This window comes from Belonocnema kinseyi, chromosome 2 (genome assembly GCF_010883055.1).
Source record: "Belonocnema kinseyi isolate 2016_QV_RU_SX_M_011 chromosome 2, B_treatae_v1, whole genome shotgun sequence".
Taxonomy (NCBI): Eukaryota; Metazoa; Arthropoda; class Insecta; order Hymenoptera; family Cynipidae; genus Belonocnema; species Belonocnema kinseyi.
This window is the reverse complement of record NC_046658.1, coordinates 35099428-35110709: the sequence shown is the minus strand read 5'-3', so window position 1 is coordinate 35110709 and position 11282 is coordinate 35099428. Positions and strand designations below refer to the sequence as shown.

Genomic DNA, 11282 nt, shown 5'->3' with positions numbered 1-11282 from the left:
CATGAAGCCACAAGCATGAAGTAGAAAAAGAAAGCTTCGGAGAACCTCGATGTTACCGGCGCGGCGTGAAGGCCATTGAGGCCATGGCCGACAACTCCGGTAAACCGGAGTCCCAGTGTTGATAGTAAAAAGTCAGAAGAAAACAAAAAGAAATAAAAAGATAATATACTTTAAAAACTGTTCGGCAATTGATCTAATTGTTGCTGAGAATCGCTTTGAAAGTGTAAGTGTCTATTAATTTCCACGCCACCCCAGAGGTACAGTATGCGGCACGTTTTTCAGTGACTACTGACTTTTATTTTCTAGAAAAATGAAACGACGCGCAGGTACACGGTTTCCTTGCCGGCTATTCATAATACCCTCGGCTTACTATGACACTGCCGGCTTGAAGAGTCATAAGGGATTTTGTATGGACTTTGCATAGCTGATCAAGATCTTCAATTTTCATCTTGATTTTTAACTGAAAAAATTGGATTTTTGACAAATAAAATCCTAAGGTCCGCCATTTTGTAAATTTTTGCCCGAAATAAATGATCGTAGTCTATTTCCTAGACAAACATGTACTCTTTCGATTCCCGTTTGATTTTTTAGTTTCAGACATTCCAGTAACTTGCAATCACGCCCGCTATAAAAGGAGGAATTTTCATCGACGGCAAGACACAGCTATAAAATGTTGATAAAAAAAATTATGTAAAAATGTTGTCTTGTTTTTTAATTTTTAAATTACATGTATGGAAATATCCGAACCTATGAAGTCGATTTTTGTTCATTTACCAACCCATTAAAAATCCCAAAAATTAGAAGTCTTGAATGGGGGGGGGGGGGTACCATTAAACGTTAAAATAACTACAAAACATTGCAATCTTATTTAAAACGCAGATACAAATAACACTTTCAGTTTGTCAGTTGCATCAGGTTTCTACAACTTCGATAGGCGCTACTACAAGGAATGCATGAAAACGTGTGTAATTAGAAGTTCTAGTGTATTCATTGCTTGCAACAAATACATGCTAGTAGTTCACCCACTTGGTAAGAATAGAGAAAAATTATTATTTTCAGATTTAAACGAAAGAGTGAGCATTTAAAATTTTTTTTTAATGAGCTAATTTTCCATCGGGAGAAGTGCCCAACGAAAGAATAGGTTTATCTCCGAAACCTATTATTTTTTATTTCCTTAAAGATTGACAGTCGAGTTGTATTCCATGCAGGCCAATATGTTTTCCACTCTTTTAATTCCTCTTAATCCAATCAGTAGACTTCTAATCTATACACAAAATATGTGCATATGCATAGTTTCTATTCGTTTTTGTGGAATATAAGTTTGCAAATTTTATTTTTCTCAGTAATAAATTTATTTCATAATGTTGCGTATGATAAACAAAATTAATTGATCTTCAAACAGAATTATAGAAATATTCTTTGACAATACTACAAATTATTTCTATTAAAATAATTATTTTAGATTTATAACTGATCGATTAAAAGCACTAGGTTTTTCGTCTTCAAAGTGGCATTATTCTCTGTTTTTCTATTATTTCTTTTGCATCCCTTCATTTTTTAAATCCTCTAAATACTCTTCTATTAAATTTTTTTAAGTCCATTAAAAAGAATAGATTTTGCTTTTTTTCTACTCCTTGGTGGAACTTTTGACGGAGGAAAATTCACGTATTAATGGGAATTCAAATTCTGAATTCTTCTCTTCTTATCGGGCAGTAGGCACAAAACAATGAATATCCCAAGAAAGTCCTTGGGCCGTTCCTAAGACATCCAATGTCAGTGCAGTAAAAGTCTCTAGGACGTCTAATGTCCGAAAGATGTCATAAAAACGACTTAAGGGGAAAGGACGATCTCAGGACATCTTTCGTATTAACACTAGACGCCTAAAGGAAATCACTAATATGTCCATAAGATATGTTACAAACGACGTATTAGGGATGTCCCGAAGACGTCTGTAGGACAATCTTCATTTTTTGGCCACTGAACCATTATGTTGTTATTACCAACACAGTAATAAATCTTCGGGATGTCAAAACATTGGAAACAAATGACAACTGAATTGTGAAACAAGTAAAAGCTCTAATAGTGCTACTGTGATTCCATTGTTGGCGAATTTTTCTTTGCGCGTGCGTCGGGGCAACGGGCTCATTGGTTGCTGTTAGCGCGCATGCTTGTGCGATTTGAAATAATAATTTTTTTAAATTGCGGTAATCCTTTTTATTACACATTCTTGATTTGCCTTCTAACTGCTACTAGTGAGTTCGCTGCCCCGACACAAGCGCAAAGAAAGGTTCGCGTGTATTTGCAACAAACAATTAATACAATAAGACTTGGAATTACGCACAGTTTTATGTATTGCTTGTGTGGTAGCATCCATCTAAGATGTAGCAACCTGATGCAACTAACACGCTGAAAGCGTCAGTTGTATGTGAGTTTTATTAAAATAAAGGAGAAGGCTTAATCCTCTTCCTCTCAGTGATACGATTAGTCTTTGGCATCATACCCTTTAAAATTCATTGTTTGTAGAAACTAAAAGCCAGCAGACACTAAAAAATGCGCCGCATACTGTACCTTTAAGGTAGTGTGCAAACTAGTAGACATTTACATTTTCAACCGGACTCGCACACATACTGTCCAGTTTTCCTGTTCATGCGGGAACGACTCACATCCAAAGACACAATGCGGCACTAAGAGTGGTTTATTACCGTCTCTATCCCTCTTATGACATTAACCTTAATATGGCTCCGCTAAACACTCCTAGGGAAATAGAGCAAATTATCGAGAATGAGAAGTGCCGCATATACTGAAACTTTAAATTCTTGAAAACTGTTTCTACTGCTAACTAGAGGCCTGACATTGTTCTCGTTGACTTCGAGAAGCGAAAAATGATCATTATCGAATCTTCGGCACCAGCTGAAAAAAACATCATAGCCAAGAAGAATGAAAAGAATGAGAGGTATAGAGACCTTATAAGGGAGTTGCAACGGTTAATAGCCTGACAAACATCCCTGCATGTCAACAATATGCTAAACCACTTGCGAGAAAAATGCTCAAAAAATTCTCAAAAAATTTAAACATTTGTTTACTTGTTATTTTCACCATAAATTTCTTCTGAATTTTCTGAAAAATTGTCTTATCGGTCTCTATAACATATATTTTGCTCATCAAAATCGGTGAAGCGGTTTTTGAGGAAAACCACTTTTTTCATTTTCCTTTTCTTCTCCATAAATTTAAAAAATATATATTTGAAGGTTGAAATTCTTCGTAGTTTTTTGCTACATCCGGATGAACATTTTACATAAATCTCAGCTGATACGAGCGGGGGCCAATTTGCCATGCTTACCCATCCAGATCCTTTACGAATAAAAGGGAATTAATAGCTAAGTTTGTTTCAAAAGAATAATTTCTCTATTTCAGAAAATATTTGCCAAACATATATCTGTAAATACGTGGTGAAAAGTTTATAGGACCAGGTGACCTCTCAGTGTATGCAGCCTTACCTTTGCATGCAGGGCTCCACAAGGATGGACGAACCCTTTTCCTTAGCTGCTCGTGGAAACAACAATGACAACACCAAACATAGTTGTAGAAAGGGCAGTTTAAAAAAAATCGAACATGCAGAGCTCCCGACAATGAGTCGAAAATAATGCCGACTACCCTAGAGTTAGGGGAGCCGATCAATACGGAGTTAATGTGATCGAGCGGCAAAATCTCAATACCTTTGAGTGAGCGGATAAACTCAGGGACGATCTACTGGAGTGCTATCATTCCAGTATGGCCCCTGAACGAAAAGGCTACATGGCGCGACTACATGCTCTATGGTGCGAGAAACACCCAGAGCTCTTGCATTTTTTGCATAAACACTCAGACGACTGCAAGCAGACACCCAGTAGAGGGAGAGCGTTGCTTCAGGACTCAGACAAACATCAACATTCAGGTTTCTCTCAAGCCCAAAGATCTGGCTGAACTGCATTACAAACTTCGTGGAGATTTTTCCGAAGAATCCGACGTCTGGACTATCAACAAACGGCTGCTCATAAGACCAAAAGACAAATGCATCAACTCACCACAAAGATAGGTTTGGGCAAGACAGTATGCGTCCCGCATTTAGTGTGTGATTGACTACATAACGTCTTGCAGGAATTTGCCGTCAAGGTTCGGCAGTTCGCACGCGAACAGCGGATCCTTTATCACACACTGAACAAGTCAAAGCTTCTGACCACCCCTGGTGGACCGAATGAACGGAAAGGATACGCTACAGCGTACCGTCATAGTATTCACATAGTATCCCTTCCGTATCATGCAAAAAAACTATTTAAAAAACAGCAAGATGGGCATTTAACTTGTTGTAATTCGGAATTTAAGTTAAATTTGCCATTACTGAAAGATTATAGATTACTTCAGAAATGAGAGAATTGATGAGAAAAAGGGAGACGAAACGTTGAATAGCAAAAAGGACCAAGAATAGTAGTATGCAAGCGGAATTTCGCAAACTTAGAAATCTTGATCAAAAGGAAATTAAACAGAAAAAAAGTCTTACTTCTATGGTGGCCTTGTTTTTACTTTTGCCTTAAATTAAGCTGATGTATGAATTTGAGCAATAATTATGTCTTAAAAAAAGTTATTAAGGGTATTCAATTTAAAACGAAACACAATTATGGCTGACCCTTAGTCTTTTGTATTTAAAACAAACCCCACTTGGTCTTCGACCTGAGGCGGCAAGATTTGGGCTCAAAATAAGAAGGCAATGAAGCTTGCTTTAGCCCTCAAGGTCTAGCTTTTAGACCTCTAAACACCTATTATCAACTTGAAAGAATTGCGACGGTACAACATGCTCTTCGGTGACCAAGTGACCAAACTAGTCCCCGGTTATAAGCATTTTTTTTTGGTGTTCACTTTGTCCATACGGATTGAGATATCGTGTTTAAAATCTGACAGATTAAATAAAAGGCACTAAAGAACGTTTGTATACATCGATAGGTTTATAATTTTAAAGAAAGTTTATTTATAAATTGATGAAATAGTATATTACCATTTAAGTTAGCAATTTGCTGATAATGTTTGGTTTGATGCATTTAAGATTTTTTGATTCGCGTATATTGAGCTCTGACACACCACGTGACTAAGTTCGTTCATGAAATTTTTGTGTCGAGAATGAAATGATTTTCATTTTTTTTTATCCTAACTACGCCCACACGGATTGAGATATCGTGTTCAGGATTTAAGAAGTTATACAGAAAGCACTAAGGAACGTTTGTATACATCAAAATGTTTATAATTACGAAGAAATTTTTCTAGTAAAATACTACAGGAATATGAAATAAACTTTTAACTTCGATAAAATAGATGCCTCGATTAAAAAAAATCGAGGAACATCTTAGAATGTGATACTCGAAAGTCCGTCGAAGTCCCATCTTAAGAAATGTGCATCTTCAGAAAATGATTAAAATTGTCTAATGGTTATATATTCTTGTGGATATTTTGTACTGGTGTGAAACAATTCTAAGAATAAAAATAAAATTTCGCCCGGGGGCGAAAGACCTCACGAAAGACAAGGCTTTCAACGTCAAGAATTATGGAAGTTCGTTGGAAAACTCTGACGAATAAATTGAGCATATTGCTGGTGTTACTATGTTTCCAATTTGAAATTTATTTTTTATTTTTAGGACCAAAAAAATAGAAATCATTTTACACAAAAATTCCATGAACGAAATTAGTCACTTGATCTCGACTTTATCGACGTTCAAAGTATCTTTTATTCTCCGATAGAAATCTCTAAAAATTCCCAAAAAATAATGATAGGTTACGTGTGTGCAGATACTTATTTTTTGATTTGCAACGAATGTGCAAATTTTATTGCTTATATTATTTTTATTCAAGGTTTAGACGATTTAGTATAAAATTGGTGTCAGTGCTTAATATGAGCGAATCAAAAAATCTAAAATGCATCACACCAAAAATGATCTGTGAAGAGCTATAACTCGAATGGTAATATCCTATTCCATCAATTTATAAATAAACTTTCTTTAAAATTACCAATATATTGATGTATACAAACGTTCTTTAGTGCTTTTTATTTTATTTTTCAAAGTTTAAATACGATATCTCAATCCGTGTGGACACAGTGAACACCAAAAAAAATTTTCATAACCGGAGACTAGTTTGGTCACGTGCAGCGGCTTGATGTTAGCCTACCGTCTGGTTAACAACTAGTTTCTAAACCGTACAGTGGCTTGATGTTAGCCCATATTACCGCTACCGACTACTTTCAAGACTACGTCGGGTCAAACTTGTAGTTCTATGAGTAGTTCGTTTTAAAGATTTCAAGGTGTGCTAATTTGTAGCGGAGCTAGTCTTCTTTATGTTACACCTTGGAACAAACCCACTTTTGGTTTCGAATCAAGACTTTTTTTCTGTGTAGAGACTCTCATAAACAATTCAATTTTGACGCAATTAGAAATAGAAACCAAAAAGGAAATATTTTTCATCTTCTTAGGCGTTTGCGGTTAATACGACCCAACGAGGAATCCCTTGATCAAACTTTTTCTGCTAGTGATTTCCTTACTACATTTATGTTGAAACCCGTTACGACTTTACTTCCAACTGCTGCCTCCAATTCACTTTTGCAAACTTTCGTAGCAAGTCAACTTTATTGTTGAAAATGCACAGTTTTGGTTGTTAATTGAACCATTGTGGTAGTCAATTCAACTATTTAGTTAAAAATAAAACTATTCATTAAAAAACGTAACTACTTGGTAGAAAATTAACTTTTTTGTTAAAATGATTTAATTTTATGGTTGAAAATTCAACCCTTTTGAAGATAATTCGTCTTCTTTTACATAATTTTCACAATTTTTTTGAAAAAGTACATATTTTGGTGCACATTCGTTTTTTAAAAATGAAAATTAATATTCTTTACAAAAAATGTTACTATCCCATTTTTGGTTGAAAATGTATCCTTTTTCTGTAGTATAGAAACTTGCACTATTTGTTTGAAGCTTGGCCTTTTTTGCAATAAAAAAAGCGTCTTGGTTATTATAGCATCTTTTTTTGTTGAATTTGGGCCTGTTTTGTTGAAAATTCATGGTTTGAGCTTTATACCTTCAGTTGATATTAATTAATCTCTTTGGTTCAAAATGTAACTATCTTGTTTAACACAAAATAGTGTATCAATCCTGAGCTACATCACATTCATTATAAAGCAAGCAGCTGTATTTGAAACAAAGATTCAAGAAAAAAAAGAGAGAAAAATGATGAATTTCGAGTTTTCGATTGAAAAGTATGGAGAAGAAATTACTGAAGAAAAGGCTGCGAATCGCATACTCTTTAAGTGTGTTCTTGAAAATGAAATAACTTGCAATTTCACATTTTTTCGATTCAAGAATACGCAGCATCTTTCTTCCATATTTTTTGTCGTAGAATCTGAGAAGAGAGGATAAGTTACGAAAACTCTCAACAGAAATTGAACGGATTAACCGATTTTCTTCTTTGATTTTTTAATCGTTTCGTCGTTACCTAATTCTAATGCATCTAATGCATAATATTAAAATTAAATTCCTTCATATCTTAATCATTCTTAATTTCTCTCAATCAGCATGACAGGCACTCAATCAAATCCTGAGCTCCATCCTGGGGTTTTACGACGTTTTAAGTATCGTCGAAAAAATAACACTCTAGTTTCATTCGGAAACGAGCGCCCAGAATTTCTTTCACCATGTATACACTCATGGTGGCCGTTTGCTACTTCCCAGGAGCACAAAATGCATCAAAATTTCAATTAATTGCAATAAAACAAGAACCAGAAGATTTTTCGAAAATTCCCTCTTTAAGGGATTGTATTTACTCACTAAGATTGTATGGTTTAAATATGAGATCAAAAAATTCATAATTGCGGGAAAAATCCCGTCATTTGTAAATGCATGGGCTAATTTTTAAGCCCATAAGCACCTTAAGGCCCTTTATCAGAATGTCTAATCGCGTCCGAATTTTGAGGCCGAACGTTTGAATATTTTTGTCTGGTTTTTTGCATAACTCATCTAAATAACCATATATCAAATCAAGCATAGCCGGTTTTTTGATAAAATGTTTATATTTTGTTTAATAATCAAAAACGTAGAGAACAATAGAGAAAAATAACAGTGACACTCAGTGAGAGCGGTACATGCATGTCCACAGCGAGCCTGCTCACCCTCTTCAAACTCAATTCGGAAGACTCCCCGCAGGGTGATGAATGACACGTAACGAATGAATGCTGGGCATTGTTATGAGATTTCGGCCAGTTAGAAAAACTGAAATTATTAAATCATTGATTAATTCAATTTTAATTAACAGAATTGATTTATTTATATAATTACAAGAAATTCGAAAAAAGATTCTTGGAAATCGGTTAATATTTGCAGTAATAACGTGGTAGTTTGTAAAAGAAAACGAGTATTCTGTTCTGAATTTGTAGCCCGCACGGTTGAATATTTTTTACTCATTTTTTTAAACGTCATCTAAATTCTCATATCTTGAAGCACGCTAAGCCGATTTTTTAGTAAAAGTATTACATTATAGATTATAATCTAGATTGTACGCGCCGAAAATGTATATACAGCTAACGCTGCGTGCTACTACTACTGTTCTTCCCTTTTTGATTATCAAACAAAATATAAACATTTTATCAAAAAAAATGACTGCTTGCTTCAAGATACGGTTATTTAGATGAGGCATGCAAAAAATTAGAGAAAAATATTCAACCGTGCGGGCTCAAAATTGAGACGCGATTGTCATTCTGATTTCCGTAATAACGAAAAAATAACACTTTCATTATTATGAGATAACGGTCTGTTATAAAACCTGTCATAATGAAACCGTGGATTCGTTTCATTTTCATGTGAAAAATCAATTTATTCATATAATTGCCAACAAATGAATAAAAGATTCAGGAAAATTGTTTAACGTATGCAGGAATAATTTAGTACTTTAGTACTTACTTAGTACTTTTAGTACTTTAGTATTTATGTTAAGTACTTTAAAACAAATCATTTGTTTTAACAAATTGTTTCCTGTACATTATAAAAAATACTATTTACTGCAATTGATGACATAAACAACGAATGGTCAGAGTAATTTTTTAAAAATATTTAGCAATTGAATACTCTGTTCTGAATTATGAGGCCACGCGTTGAATATGTTTGTCTAATTTTTTGCATACCCCCTCTAAATTACCATATAGCGTTATTACAGTAGTAATAACGTACAGTGTTAGCTGAATATGCTGTTTGATCTAGATTTTAATTTCAATCTAGATGCACGTATAATCTAGATTAGAAGCTATAATGTAATGGTTGAATTTAAAAAAAAACGGCTCTGTTTGCTTCAAAATATGAGAACGTAGATCACGTATGCAAGAAATGATTCAAAAATATTCAATTCTTCGGCCTAAAAAGTAATAACGGAGTACACAATTGCTAAATATCTTAAAAGAAAGTACTTTCACCATTCGTTTATTGTGTGATCAATTGCAGTAAATAATATTTGTTTATCATTTACGGGAAAAAATTGTTTAAACAAGTCAGGCTAAATTCCCTAAAGACGTCCATTATTACTGCATACGTTAAAAAATTTTCCTATATCGCTTATTCATTTGTTGGAAATTATATAAATAAATTGATTTTGCATATGAAAATTAAATGAGTCCACGGTTTCATAATGACAGGTTTTGTAACAGACCGTTATCTCATAATAACGAAAGTGTTATTTTTTCGTTATTACGGTAATCAGAATGACAATCGCGTCTGAATTTTGAGCCCGCACGGTTCAATATTTTTGTCTAATTTTTGCATACCTCATCTAAATAACCATATCTTGAAGCAAGCAGAGTCGTTTTTCGATAAAATGTTTATATTTTGTTTAATAATCAAAAAGGGCAGAACAGTAGTAGTAACACGCAGTGTTAGCTGTATATACATTTTCGGCGCATATAATCTAGATTACAATCTATGATGCAATGATTTTATTAAAAAATTGGCACTGCGTGCTTCAAGATATGAGAATTTAGATGACGTATGCAGAAAATGAGTAAAAAATATTCAACCGTGCGGCCCACAAATTCAAAACAGAATACTCGTTTTTTACAAACTACCACGTTATTACTGCAAATACTCACCGATTTTCATGAATCTTTTTTTCAATTTATTGTAATTATATAAATTAATTAATTCTATTAATAAAAATTGCATTAATCAATGATTTCATTATGTCAGTTTTTCTAACTAGCCGAAATCTCGTAACAATGCCCGGCATTCATTCGTTTCGTGTCATTCATCACCCTGCGGGGAGTCACTGCTATTGTTCTCCATTTTGATTATTAAACAAAATATAAACATTTGATCGAAAAACCGGTTCTGATTGATTTGAAATATTGTTATTTAGATGAGGTATGCAAAAAAGCAGAAAAAAATATTCAAACGTGCAGCCTCAAAATTCGGACGCGATTGCCATCCTGAGAAAGGGCATTAAGTAATCGTACTTAAAAGGTAGTAACGCTGATCTGTCTTAATGGGTGGTAGTTAAAATTGAAGTCCCGCAAGGGTCCATATTTGCACATACGCTTTTAACTTGTTTACCTCTAATCTTGGAAGTGATCTAAAATTTTTTAAGTACCTTAAATACGCTTATGACTTCATATTTGTACATTTCTGGACCTGCTGCTGAACAGAATGCACTTCTCAGTCAGATCCAAGAGGCCATAGATAGGATAGTGCTTTAGACTGAAAATAATGGCCTTGTTTTAAATCCAGCTGAAACTAATGGTATCATTATTGGGCCTTCTGCTTCTCCTTCATTTCATGCACTCGTTACCCCCTCTCCTTTAAGAGTTGGTAATGTTCATATTGTTTTTAAAGATTCGGTCAAGGATTTAGGATACTTGCTTAACAGTACTCTGTCTTGGAAAGAACATATAATGGTTATTATCGGAACACTTACAGAATTATACAACAATTAAATATAAATGCCGACCCTTTGCCCACCTCAACTAGGATTCTTCTAGTTAATAGTTCGATTCTCCTGTTCTTTGATTATGGATGCATTTCTTTCGACGATATAACGGATGAACTGAATGCAAAACTTGAATGGGCTTAAATGCATGTATCCGTTTTATATATTATTATTATTATTATTATTATTATTATTATTACTATACCATTAAGCCATTTCCCTTTCGGGGTAGGCGTGACTCACTCGGCAGGGGAAAGGAGTAGTGTGTGGATGGGATAGAGATTTTTCAGATTGATCCAGAA

The 11282-nt window shown here is 34.2% G+C and overlaps 1 protein-coding gene across 1 annotated transcript in view; it reads right to left on the bottom strand.

Moving 5' to 3' along the window:
* Positions 1-11282, bottom strand: part of LOC117167814 — a 120394-nt gene that overhangs the window by 2766 nt on the left and 106346 nt on the right. The window lies entirely within an intron of this gene.